The sequence below is a fragment of the Gymnoscopelus braueri genome (assembly GCF_963280865.1).
Source record: "Gymnoscopelus braueri genome assembly, chromosome: 22".
Lineage (NCBI taxonomy): Eukaryota > Metazoa > Chordata > Actinopteri > Myctophiformes > Myctophidae > Gymnoscopelus > Gymnoscopelus braueri.
This window is the reverse complement of record NC_137624.1, coordinates 23,404,746-23,418,846: the sequence shown is the minus strand read 5'-3', so window position 1 is coordinate 23,418,846 and position 14,101 is coordinate 23,404,746.

Genomic DNA, 14,101 nt, shown 5'->3' with positions numbered 1-14,101 from the left:
GCCAGTTCCCACCTGAGGAGTCCCAACCGGCGCAACCTTCTTCCAGGAGGTCTCTGGATTGAATTTCCACAGGTCATTGAAGACCTGGAGAAGACAAAAGTTGTGACCACCAAATATGTCCAGTACAGCGCTCCATTGCAGGCAAAGGCTGAATGACATGTGCGTCTTTCTGGAAGAAGCTGTGCAGAAGCCATGCTCAGCCAGCAGTTGGTCTCTGTGTCAAACACATCGATATTGTAGTAGTTCCCGGAGTCGTCTTGGCCCCAAAATACAAACATCTTTGTCCCAATGATGGTGGCATGTGATCTACTGAAACAGGTGCCAGAATGGCTCTGGTGATAATTAAAGACCAGACCATTGTGGTGGTGTCCAACTTGTGGATGTCATTACTGCATCCAATTTTCTTTTTCTTTTTAACAGATTTAGACAATAGACATACTATCTGCAAGTCAGCGCCTCAGAGTGCTTTAAAAACAAACAATCCTCTCTGTCGATTTACTCCGGCATACCCCAGTTGTCATGCTCATATAGAGTGTATTTGGGATGGCATGTGCCTCTGTTGGCACTTGGCATAGGGGATTGTTTTTACAGGGATGCAGAGCATTGTCTACATTGACCCCACCAGAGAGGTCCTGAGGCAGCCGGATACTGTGACCATTTTATGATGACCTTACAGAGACCGACAGGGGAAGGATGGTGATGGTAACTGAAAATATAACTTGACCTGACCTTTTCTCTGGAAATGTAACCACTTAAACCCTATACACTTCCGTTGACTGGGCCCCCAAAGGGGTCTATACTACTATACAACACAGCATGCAATTTTGGTGAAATTTTGCACGCATATTTCCACTATGCCGAGGAAGAAATGCCACTTGAAAATGTTCAAATCAGCCTCATGGTGGCGCTATAACAGGCCGATTCATGTTTTTACCTATAACTGCACCGATCTGTGTAAAACTTTGTATGCGCACTCCCTAGAGGTCAAGGAAAAACCTTTGCCCTGCATTTTTCCCATCTGCCTTTTATAGCGCCACTAGGAGGCCGACTTATGTAAAACACATTTCTTTATATTACTCCTTCCGATTTTATCCAAATTTCACGCAAATCGGTACACATGATCTCCATAGTCATGTGATCAAGACGGATGTGTTTGATTTTTCATATTCCATCCTCATTGGCTAAGATTGACATCTAAAGTTTGCAGTAGTGGCTTGTTTTGAACAAAATTCCGCAAATCATGAACGCACCGTCCGATTGCGGTCAAACTTTGCACGCACATTCACACTATGTTGAACAAATGGTACCCTTTAAACATTGGCCTATTATAGCGCCACCAGGAGGCCACAATAACCTACCTGACCTGGCGGAGACCTGTGCTCCGAGGAGCACTTTTTCTAGTTAGCAGTTGTAACTATCAGGACGCATCCATACATATCTATAGGACAGTCAACTTTTCAGAAAACCATTTAGTGAGATTTGACCATATATCGTATGTCACCATTCTAAATATCAAACAAACACAAAGAAAAAACATGAGAGCGTGTGAAGACTGTAATTTGCGTGAGCCTCACTCTCAATGTGTAAGAGTTGGCACCACTTTAAGGAAGTGTTCTCATCGGCTTTAGAGCAGGGGGAAAATACATGACAAATATCCAAACACAACTTCCTCATGAACTTCAAAGCACAGGTTATTCATCACAACAAAATTGAATAATCGTTTTTTATTTATTTAGAGTAGCCAATTATTTTTCACCCCATTAGTTGTTATGCCAAGTGATTGTTGTGGGGATAAAACCTGGTTAAATATATAATAATAATATAGTAATTAATGCATGATGAACACAATATTAATGATGAAGATGTACATAACATTTAGAGCTGTATATTCACCTGTTCCTTTCATTACTTGTTTAAATAATAATAATAATGTAATTTTAATTTTAATTTTATGAAAACCGTTTTGCCAAATGACTTTAGCTATACTTTAAATACAACAAAATACAGATTTGCTAACATAGCACCCAGTGGTTAAAGTAGCCTATTTAATTGTATTGTTTTTGAAGGCCTGTATTAATCTGTTGCTATGTCCTTGAGAATGCAACTGTGTTATTCACTGATGTTGTTGCTCTCTTAACAACCAATATAACCACAGAATTCCTGAACCACCACAACCAGTCCACAGCTCTCAGTTTCTGCTGATCGCTGCAGGTAACAAATAATCACGTTGCTCTCTCTCTTTGCATCTCTTAGCTGACATCTTTAGCTTGTTTTCTTTCTTTGTTGTTCACTTCCTCATGCATTGATACAGAGGGAGATTCCAAAATTCCTAAGTCAAAAGTTTGCCAGTTTAGACTCAACCATAATTAGTTTCAACACCCACAATGCCTCAACCAATGAAAGCCCCAAGTCAGACTCCTAGCCAATCAAGCCAATAGGAAACAGGTGAGACGCATTCCATACATTCCACCCAAGCCTGCTGCACCAAGCATCACACCTTGGCTCTCCCCTTGCAGCCTAAACGAGATGAGTTTTGCAGATCACCTTCTGTCTGTCTGATTTTATTTTGACTGGCACTGTGTGACTGTACAGAATTTACCATGTAAACCATGTAAAGTATCAACACAGAGAAACACTGGACTAATACATCAATGTGACATCCAATACCTGCTGTGGCCAAAGACTCCAAAGTATGAAGCAAATATTGATTAGCATAGAGAAGTCTATATTAAGATCAATCAATTTGGATCTATACTGTTTTATTGTAATCCACTGAAAGGAAAAAACATCCACTAATTCAGAAAACGGTCTGATTTCTAAATGTTGAGAATTTGTCTTTCCAAAAAATTATGTCTCCAATTATGTTGGTATTTCCATTCTCTGAAGTTCTACTCCATTCTACTCCAGTGCCATTTTAGACACAAGGGCCAACGTCATGCTTCTGAACTGTGTGAGTGGTGTGTTACTGAGGCTTTTTCAAATCATACAATGTGATTGTCAGTTCTACATTATATTTGACATACATGTAGCATGTTATCTCGATCCTTTTTCTATAAGGTTTTAGGGGTTCTGTGTAGCCTAGTACCTGTTTAGGCTCTCCTGATGTAATTAGGAGTTGTAACTAACAGGACACTCTCAAAACAAACCTTCTTGTGACACCATACAGTAACTGTAAATTAAGGAAGTAAAGTTGATAAAGTATGTTTGCAGTTCTCATAAACACAGCTTATGAATTTCATTAGAAAACGGTGGATCATCCACATGCACGTTTGCAGTTTTGGGTGGTAATAACGTGTGTTTATTTGTTGTTTTGAGCACAATCGAAAAGGATTTACATATTTATATTGCTGTCAACTTTTCAGAAAACCTTTTAGTGAGATTTGATCATAAAAGCGTATGCCACCATTCTAAATGTCAAAAATGCAAAGAAAAAACATGAGAGCGTGTGAAGAATGTAAGTAGCGTGAGCCTCACTCTCAATGTGTGAGAGTTGGCACCACTTTAAGGAAGTGTTCTCATCGGCTCTAGAGCAGGGGGAAAATACATGACAAATATTCGAACACAACTTCCTCATGAACTTTAAATCACAGGTTATCCATTACAACAAAATGTAATAATCTTAACTGAATTAAATACAGTAAAAATTATGCTGTGTAATGATTCCCTTTTTCTGTGAATATTCCCATGATTTTCCAGATTTAAAGGTGAATGAAGAATACAAACAAAAATTTAACGCGTGTTTGTTAACTGCTGTACAGCTATGGAATATGTATTAACCATTTAGTTTCATTGTCTCCGCCAGGCCGTAAGGCATGGCGAGAGAGTATGTTTTGCACCCTGTCCGTCCGTCCGTCTGTCTGTGGACAGCTTATCTCTGGCACCGGCTTGATCGCAGCGAAACTGTGCACACACACTCCCTGGATGCCAATTCTCTGCCCCACATTTTTCACATGGGCCTGTTATAGCGCCACCAGGAGGCCGCTTTTTGCAAAAAAATAATTTGAAAGTACTCCTACTGTACATATTTTATCCAAACGACGTCACGCGAATCGGTACACAGTATCTCTATAGTCATTCAAGGGATTGTAGGCAAGTTCAGAGATAAAAATAAATAAAAAAAACTGTTGTCAAACACCGCCCCTCCACTCCCCCCCCCCACTCCTCATCAGCAGTTTGTTTCCCCGACCACCAGGGGGTGACGCAGGGGGGACTTCTAAACGGGTCATGCCGAAAATAGGTTGCTTTATTCGGATACAATGCGTGTCACTGCCCGCCCGGTACGCCAGAACCTGGCAACTTGGTGTTGCCAGGTAGAGAAACAAGCAACCAGTGTTAAATCGTTCGGCAGTAGCGCTAGCCTCTCAGGAACTTTCAGCGCATGTTTGACTATCATGAGACTCTACAATGAGTAGTAGTAGAGAAAAAAATAACTTTGCATCGGTTATAATAGACGAATTTCCCTAAGCCACGCGCTCCCATTATGACAACGGAGGGGGTTGAAAAAATGACGACAGGGGAATCTCTGGAAAAAAACAATGCCACTTTTTACGTCGGTAGGTGAGTAACGACACATCAAAGACAACACTTAAAATGTCCGGAATTCTCCTTTAAAAGTAAATTCCGTGCCTCAAAATGCGTTAATTTACGTCCCGGACAAACAAACTGTAGGGAAAATACGGATTTCAGAAAGAGGACTGTGTTTCAATGCAGGAAAACACCCCAGCATCATTATATAGTGGCTTATAGAGGGGAAAAAATGCAAAATATATATATATAAATATTTTTTAAATTTTGGCTTAATGTTGCCAAGAATCCCTTTAAACGAAACACGTTTTTCAGATTTTTCATATTCCATCCTGATTGGCTAAAAATGGCTTCCAAAGTTTGCAGGAGTACCTCATGAACACAGCATGCAATTTCCGTGAAATTTTGCACGCACATTCTCACTAGGCAGAGGAAGAAATTCCACTTGTGCTTTTACCTACAACTGCACCGATCTGTGTAAAACTTTGTATGTGCACTCCTAGAGGCCAAAGAAAAAAAAGAAGTCAGGTTTTACTACAGTCCATATAGACATACAGTAAGACATTAATTACAACATTTTGATTGTCGTCAGGGGATAAAACCTGGTTAAAATTAATTAATTAATTAAAGAGTCATTAATGACTGATGAACACAATGTTAATGTGGTATTGGTTAAAGTAGCCTATTTAATTGTATTAATGTTTTTGAAGGCCTGTATTGAACTGTTACTATGCCCTTGATAATGCTACTGTGTCATTCACTGATGTTGCTCTCTTAACAACCAATATAACCACAGAATTCCTGAACCACCACCACCAGTCCACATATCTCAGTTTCTGCTGATCGCTACAGGTACCACATAATCACGTTGCTCACGCTCTTTGTATCTCTTAAAGCTGATATGTTCAGCTTCTTTTCTATCTTTGCAACCATCCTCTGTTGTTCACTTCCTCATGCATTGATACAGAGGGCGATTAATGGGACCTGTCACCATTCTAAATGTCAAAAATGCAAAGAAGAAACATGAACGCGTGTGAAGAATGTAACTTGCGTGAGCCTCACTCTCAATGTGTGAGAGTTGGCAACTTGGCACCACTTTAAGGAAGTGTTCTCATCGGCTTTAGAACAGGGGGAAAATACATGACAAATATCCGAACACAACTTCCTCATGAACTTTAAATCACAAGTTCAAAGTTCAAATTCATTACAACAAAATACAGTGGAATGTGTCCAAAAATCATGCACACCCAAAAACCTTTTACGGTAGAAACAAAAATAACTAGAAGAAGTGCTCCTCGGAGCACAGGTGTCCGCCAGGTCAGGTAGGTTATTGTGGGCCAGCAATGTTCGGAATTCGCCAATCAGGATGGAATAGGAGAAATATTAGACAGATCCATCTTGATCACATGACCAGAGATAACGTGTACCAATTTGCGTGATGTTTGGTGCTATAATAGGGCAATGTGAAAAGGGTGGCATTTGTTAATGTGCGTGCAAAGTTTCACAGCAATCGGACGCTGCGACAGACCAGTTTGGTTTAAGGACTATAGAGATACTTTGTACTGAGTTGCATGATGTCTGGACAAAATATGTAGGAGTAATATCACAAAATGTGTTTTGCAAAAATCTATAACAGGCCCATGTGAAGAATTTGGGGCAGAGGTTCCGCTCTGGCATCCAGGGAGTGTGTTTGCACAGTTTCATGTAAATCAGGCCAACAGTGGGCGTCCGCTGGCCTAGCGGTCCAGGCGCATACCACATAAGCTGGTAATCCAGCATGACAGCGTGTCGCGGGTTCGACTCCCGATCCCGACGACCTTTGCTGTATGTCTCCCCCCCATCTCTCTCCCAATTTCCTGTCAGCCTACTGTCCTGTCCAAATAAAGGCATAAAAGCCCCCAAAAATATCTTTAAAAAAAAAAAAGAAAAAAAATCAGGCCAACAGTGCTGGAGATTAGCTGTTCACAGACGGACGGACACACAGACGGACGGACAGGGTGCAAAACAGTCTCGGCCACGCCTTCGGCCTGGCGGAGACATGCTTCACAAAGTAGTAAGATAGACTTCACTCTCTAGGTTATTGTGGGCCAGCAATGTTCGGAATTCACCAATCAGGATGGAATATGAAAAATCGGACAGATCCGTCTTGATCACTTGACTATAGAGATAATGTGTACCGATTTGCATGATGTTTGGACAAAAATTGAGTAAAAAAACAGTTTTGCAGAAATCTACCTCCTGGTGCTATAATAGGGGAATGTTAAAAGGGTGACATTTGTTCCTCAACGTAGTGCGAATGTGCGTGTAAAGTTTCATCGCAATCGGACACTGTGTTCATCATTGCAAACTTTAGATGTAAATCTTGCGAGCTATGTAAGTGCACGGTAGTTGGGGACCGGAAGTAGAGAGTTGGGGAAGTCCCGGGAAAGACGCGCTGTGATTGGCCAGTAGTCACTTTGAGTAGCAGTTGGGGCAAACGCAGTCCCCACAACATCATTTACTATTCTGTGCCTATCGGTACATAACTCGGACGGGGCAGAGTAGGCACAAGCAAACTTCGCACCGTTCGGCACGGCAACTCGGTGGTGCCTCTCGTGGCTCAAGTTCGCTTGAGACTGCGCCCCTCCATCGCGGTTCGGTCCAAAACTATACTTTATCGGCGAAAAAAAGTAGTCTGCGGTTGTTTGAAAAAGTAATGTCTCAAGCGGGAGTCGAGCCTAGACTGCCAGTGCTAGTGGATTGGGAGTCTAATGATTATTGGATAAAGTCTGAAGGAGTAATATCAAAACATTTGTTTTACATAAGTCGGCCTCCTGGTGGCGCTATAAAAGTCAGATGTGAAAAATGCAGGGCAAAGGTTTTTCCTTGGCCTCTAGGGAGTGCACATACAAAGTTTTACACAGATCGGTGCAGTTATATGTAAAAACACAAATCGGCCTGTTATAGCACCACCATGAGGCTGATTTGAAAATGTTCAAGTGGCATTTCTTTTTCGGCATAGTGGGAACGTGTGTGTAAAATTTCACGGAAATCGCATGCTGTGTTCATGATCAGAGGCATTTTGTTCAAAACGGAGCACTCCTGCAAACTTTGGAAGCCAATCAGGGGTCATCACCATGGCAGCTCGTGATGGACATTTTCATCAATATTTCCTTTTTGCAACGGACATGCAAAATGATAATTTTAACAAAAACACGTTGGCCTAGCCCTAAATGTATACTAATGGACTCCTATTCTCCTAGTGTGTCATAGGGTATATTCCAATGTGCTGCATTTAGATAAATAAATAAAACAATAAATACTATTTAAAACAATAGTATGTCGGCATTAACTACTGAGCCACTGAACCACCCAAAAAAGATCCTAATTATTTTGGATAATAATAATTCTCATCAGTAGGACTACAGACAGTGCATCTATCGCAAAAGGGCCACTTAGCTGAAAAGGTCAGTGGATGCGTATTATACATCCTATGGCTATTATATAGATTGCTGGCTTTTCAAAGGACAGTGTTACTTGAGGACAGAAGGAGATCAAGTTCTACCAGCTAAACCATGTGTTTGGTTTGGCAAGGTAGCTTCAATAGTTGTGGTTTCCATTAAAGTATTCTCTGTTGATGAGAAAGTCAAAGGCATGCAAATTTAACAATAGAAAAAAGACACACGTCAAGCTACACTTGATTTGAATGATGTATTAGACGTAATAATTACATGTTCAATGCTTCTCACGGAAACGTCAAGGATAAAATGCCAATGTAACACTGGAACAAGGAAACTTGAGAGGCAAAAAAGATATGTACTGTACATGATGAGTGATTAATGAAGGGCATGCCAGGATTTCATTTGAATGCAGTGTCACAATAGTTTAATGCGAAGGCAGATTCACACACAGCTACACAGCACACACACCTACCATATGCGTGGCATGGTACACGCTATTTGCATACACAAGGCACGACCCGATACCTGACACACAGACACATCCAATAAGAAAATATAACACAAATAAAACCAAAATACGACCATTCATAACAGCGTCCAGTCAACTATAAAGTGTCACTCACGATATGTTAGAAGAATGCAGTCTGGGGAAGAAAAAAAAGAACAAGATAGCATTTCTTTATTAATTCTAGCCATAAGTAAAGATATATCCTAAACGAAAACCTGAATCATTAATTAAATAATAATTAGCCTACGCGTTGTCTGTTTGCTGTAGGCCTACATGACACCAATCACATCGTCGTGATTGGAATAAGTTTGGGTTTAAATGTAACCCCTGAGTAGTGCGCACGAGACGCGCACACTCTGCTACTATGCAAAATAATAGTCCTGCGTCCTCACGTGGCCTGTGGCCGTGACGTGAGAGATAGCATGCATCATAATTTTAAAGTTTATGGAGTGATTGATGAATGCGTAAAACAAAAAATGGATGAAGGCTGTTGTGTGGTGGGCTGGTTACCTATCTCCGATCTCCCGCTGCAGGCCCGTGGCCAAAACCCACAATGAAGATCACTTGCGCTTGGCACAGCTGGCATTCGAGTGTCGGGTTTATCCTTAAACGAGGTTGCACATAACTCCAGAAAGACGTAGCCTACTGTAAGCTACCCAAGTTGGGAGACTTCACTCTCCATGTCATAAAAATATTCCAGCACAGCGGTCCCCAAAATCCTCTCGCATGTATGTCTCATATGTCTTAACACAGACCCATTAAAGCACTTGTTTAAATGGCTGAGTGTAATCTAACGTGTAACATTGTAAATATGTTATATTGTTTTTAATTGCTTGTACACTTGGAAATATCCAATATCGTCGAAGTATGACTTTACGAAGTATATTTTATTAGTTTTTATAGCTATACATTTTTGGAGTGAATACATATGTATAGATGCCTGTCAGATGGTCAGACAATGCTGCTCCGCATGTCTAAGATGGAACAAACTGGTCCAGCCAAAGCCTACTCGTCCTCAGACCAGGCGTGAGATTTGAGCGTGCCGTGCTCAAGTCAAGGTCACGATAGATTGATAAATCCCGATAGTGACAGTGATCTAGGCGTACGCACGTTTTTCAGTCTGCGCAACTTTGATAAATGAGGACCACTGTATCTCTATAGTCATTAAACCAAACCGGTCTGTCAGATTTTTCATATTCCATCCTGATTGGCTAAGATTAGCCATTCGGCATGACAACCAGAACAAAATGAAAAGAGCTACAGCTTTTCAGGTAGCTTCTTATTACAGTAATATTAATACAGCAGTGGGATTCTATTCAGCATGTCAGCCACTGATATTAAAGTACTAATATTATATATATTTTTAGGGAACACCAAATACAATGGTATACAACAGGTATACAGGTGCATGTGTTCATCTACAATAGTATCCCCCCCCCCCCCCACACACACACACACGGTCTCTGTATGCAAGAACAAAATAAATTAAAGCTGCAAGCAGCGATAAGGGGGGCCAGGGCATGAAAGGCAAAAAGCAATATGCAACAGTAGCACAATAAGACGTAGAAACAGAATAGATTGAACTTGAGACAAAGCAGCCCATGTCATTAACAAATGAGCATTCGCAACAGCTGAGCAGAGTGCTGAGGGATTGTGGCTAGCAATCCAGGGTTAAGAACCTTACTCATAGACACCTCAACCAATGGCCATAGACAGAAATCGAACCCTCAACCTTCGGACTCACAGGCTGTCACAGTAGTGATTGAGCTAAGGCTTCATCCAGCATGATGGTGTCTGTTGAAGATCATAGACTCTTGCCTTCTACCATGAACCGAGCCCCTGTTTCACTAACACTAAGATCAGTTGTTCACAAACCATTTACCAATAGAGAAATGTGATATCTCCTCGGTACCAAAACCAGTGAAAGTAGCCGATCTACAAGCTCACAAAGCGTTGCTATCTGAAAAGTTGTGAGATTATAGATCGGCTATTTTCACAATGAAGTATGTCATACATTGAAAAAACATACTCTCAAATAAGCATTTCATGTCATCTTTAACAATTGCACATGCATTAATTGATACAATCATGTTGTGTGCAATGCAATTTAAATTAATTCTGCATGAGGTGAGGCTTAAACTGGTGACCGTGTGATTACGAGGCTGATGCTGTAGTGAGAAGCCATTGGACCAACAGACCTTAAATTGTGAAAAAGGAGCTTACACAGATGACACAGTTTCACGCAAATTGCTCAGAAATCCTCGTGTTTTTCAAAGTGCTCAATATGGCAGAAAATCTAAGGGCGGAGCTTACTGGTCAAAGTGATAGATGTGTTCCTCATGAGTCAAGGCATATGTGTAAGCAAGTTTCATGGCTGTCGGTCAAATGAGGCATGACTTATGCCTGTTTGCATTTTCAAAAAATTGCTTTAGCCCCCCTTTGGCCAATTGGAGTAAGATTGGTTTCAGTGATATTTGGAATGACCCTCTACATTACTGCAAAGTTTCAAAGAAATGTGAGTCTGCATGTATGTGTTGGGGGCAGATGAATAATGAATAATCTTCACTTAGAAATAAATCCATAAATCTGTCGGCATAGGTCCAAAGTACACGTGTAAAAGGTTCTTTGTCGTTCTGAGTTGTGAGGCACTCACTATGGGAAACAGCGCCATCTGGCGATGCAACAGAGCTACACAATACGCTCCCGGGGCCCATTCATTGGGCAAGAGGGTATGTCACGTCACCGGCCGTCCCTTCCCCTTCCGGAAGGACATAAAAGGCCCGGTCGTGACGTAGTACTTCCTCTTCAGTTCCTCTGTTCGCAGATGCACTAGGCTACACGCTTATAAAAACTGAAAACAACTTCAAAACTACTCAAATCTTCAATTTCCAGCCTTCACGAGAAAAACAAGCTCTAACCCTAAAAGCGGAGATTAGGATCAATCGCCCACACGTTTTTTCTCGCTTCGAAAATCAACTTTACAACTTATTTTCTGCCTCGTGGCGAGTTGGCTACAAGCCACTTTAGCTGCTACCCAGCTTGACTAGCCGCTTAGCTGCTAACTAGCTTAGCTGTTTGGCTACAGCCACAGCTCTTAGCACCCCTCCCTAAGCTAACTCCCCGCATAGAGCCCTTAGCTTAACGCCTTCACCACACGATGGCCTCCTCCAAAGGCGTCCCTTTCTAGAGGGCCCTCTGCCACCGAGACAGTGCAGTCTCCCCGACTGCTTGGCCACCATCGCCGGAGATGACCCACATAACATCTGGTATCGCCTGCCTCGGTGTAGCCCACGCGTTCAACGCGCTCTCTGACCCCGTCTCCTTCTGTGGAGCCTGTTCGCGCTACTCAGAGAGATTCCTGCGGGCACGATACGGCCAGGCCAAGGCCTGCGCAGGTAATGCTAGCGGCGCTAGCGGAGCTCGTCTGGCGCCGCAGCGACACTCCCGCCTCCCCACCCCAACCCCAGCTGCCACGAGCGGTGGCCCTCAACGCTCGCTGCACCACGCTGGAACCCTACTACCACCACCTCCCGCCTTGGGCCCTGTGGAGAGCGGAGCTAGCCTCCCACAGGTCCGCGGTAAACAACGGCCAGCCACCGCCGCTATGGGTGCCGGCCCTCAGCCCCCACAGCACCAGGGTAGCCAGGCCCTCTCCCCCTCCTCCCCCCCGCCCCAGTCGTTCCTCTCCAGCGGCAGCTACCGGCAGGAGGACCACTACTCTATGGAGGACGACGATGAGGAGAAAATGACGTAGAATACAGTGTATCGAAATCAAAAGCCGTATCGCGATTCAAGGGTTAATAAAAAAAAATTATCCCGCGCATGCGCACATCCGATTGCACGTCCGGGTGAAGCCATGCTCGAGGAGCTGTTTTTTTTTCGTGCATCGCGCATGTGTGCTTACGACGGGGGAGAAAAAAAAAGACGACAGGACAAACTCACACACACCGCAGAGGAGTTTGGAGGAGAGACAGACCGCTGTAGCGTTTGTACTACTACTTTACATTTCACCATGGCCACTGCTGAAGGTAATGATAATACACAAACGGAAGAATTGGAAAACCCTCCCGCTTCCTTTAAGTCAAAAGTCTGACAATATTTTGGCTTCCCAGTGAATTATGAGGGCACCCGACGCGTTGTTGACAAAACGGCTACCGCTTGTCGATTATGCTCCACATTGATAGTTCCTCCGTCTTCTCTTTTTCCCCTCTGCTCTACACCTATACCTCTCGGCCAAAAATAGCCGATCTACAAGCTCACAACGCCTCGCAGCGTGAGGCGTTGTGAGCTTGTAGATCTGCTATTTTGGCTAAAGTTCACCTCAGAAAAGGGATGGGGTTAAGGTAAAAAAAAAAGAAAAAAAAAACCTGTTGAAGACCCATGGCTTAGCTTATTATTCACATTTCTTGTTTGTTAACCCAAGTGAAAAAGAAATATACTAAATATATTTTTCAGAGTATACTCAGAGTATACTTAATATACTATTTTTGTACTTTTTATAAATTACATTTAAATTGTCTTATTTTGGAAAGACTTAAGTAGTACTTAGTATATTAAAAGTTGAACTAAAGATATGCTAAAACATATCTTTAATATACTTTTATGTACTTTCCCCCCCCAAAAAAACACAATTTAATTACAAATTTACTTATCTGAAGTACAATTGCTGAAGTATACTATCATTACATTTATAGTGCATTACAAATACATATCAAGTACTAAATAAATATATATAGAGTATATAGCAATTATGCTTAAAGGAGCTACACCATGAATTAAAAAAAAAAATTTGATATTTAATATCATATGGTGTATGTCCCTCAAACCTTTTTCAAAAGGTTTGAGCCTAAATCATCACTCAGATATACTCATCCCAAGTCAATTGTCTCTGGCTTATACAGCACTTTCAGCTGCAATACCAAAACTTGCAACGTACCAAAACTTGTGCAGGGGGGGGCTACTGAGCAATTCTGTCTGTTAATAAAAACAAATATTTAAAAAAAATATTAAAAAAAAAAAAAAATATTAAAAATTCTGCATAAAAAATAAAAAATAAAATACAAAATCGGAAAAAAAAACACTTTGAACATTTTTGAACAATTCCACCAAGTGTTTGAGGTGCCTGTTTCACCCACTTCCGGGGGGCGGAGCCAAAATCCGAGCCCGAATTATTTGTTCGTAGACCCCCACTTAGGGGGGGTAGAAAAAGTTTCGGAGCGATTCGGGCACTTTTCATTTAACATTGGGTTTGCCATCATTAATGTTTGTGACATCATAAACATTTCCATTCTGAGATCGCCTGTTCAGACACGCCCATTCTGGAAATCCATGAAATGAGAAGGAATGACTGAATAAAAAATAAAAAACTGGGGACCCCAAAAAATACAAAAAAACAAGAAAAAAGTGATTTTCATGGTGTAGACCCTTTAAAATATACAATCAATGTATTACAAATATACTTGGAGTATAAAATAAATGAATGTGAAGAATACTTTTAATAGTTTCAAGTATACTATCAATGTAATAATAAAGTAATTAAACTACAATCCAAATGTGCTAAAATATACTTTCAATGTAATAATAATGTATTTCAACTACAACTTAATTTAACTAAATGTACACAGTTAGT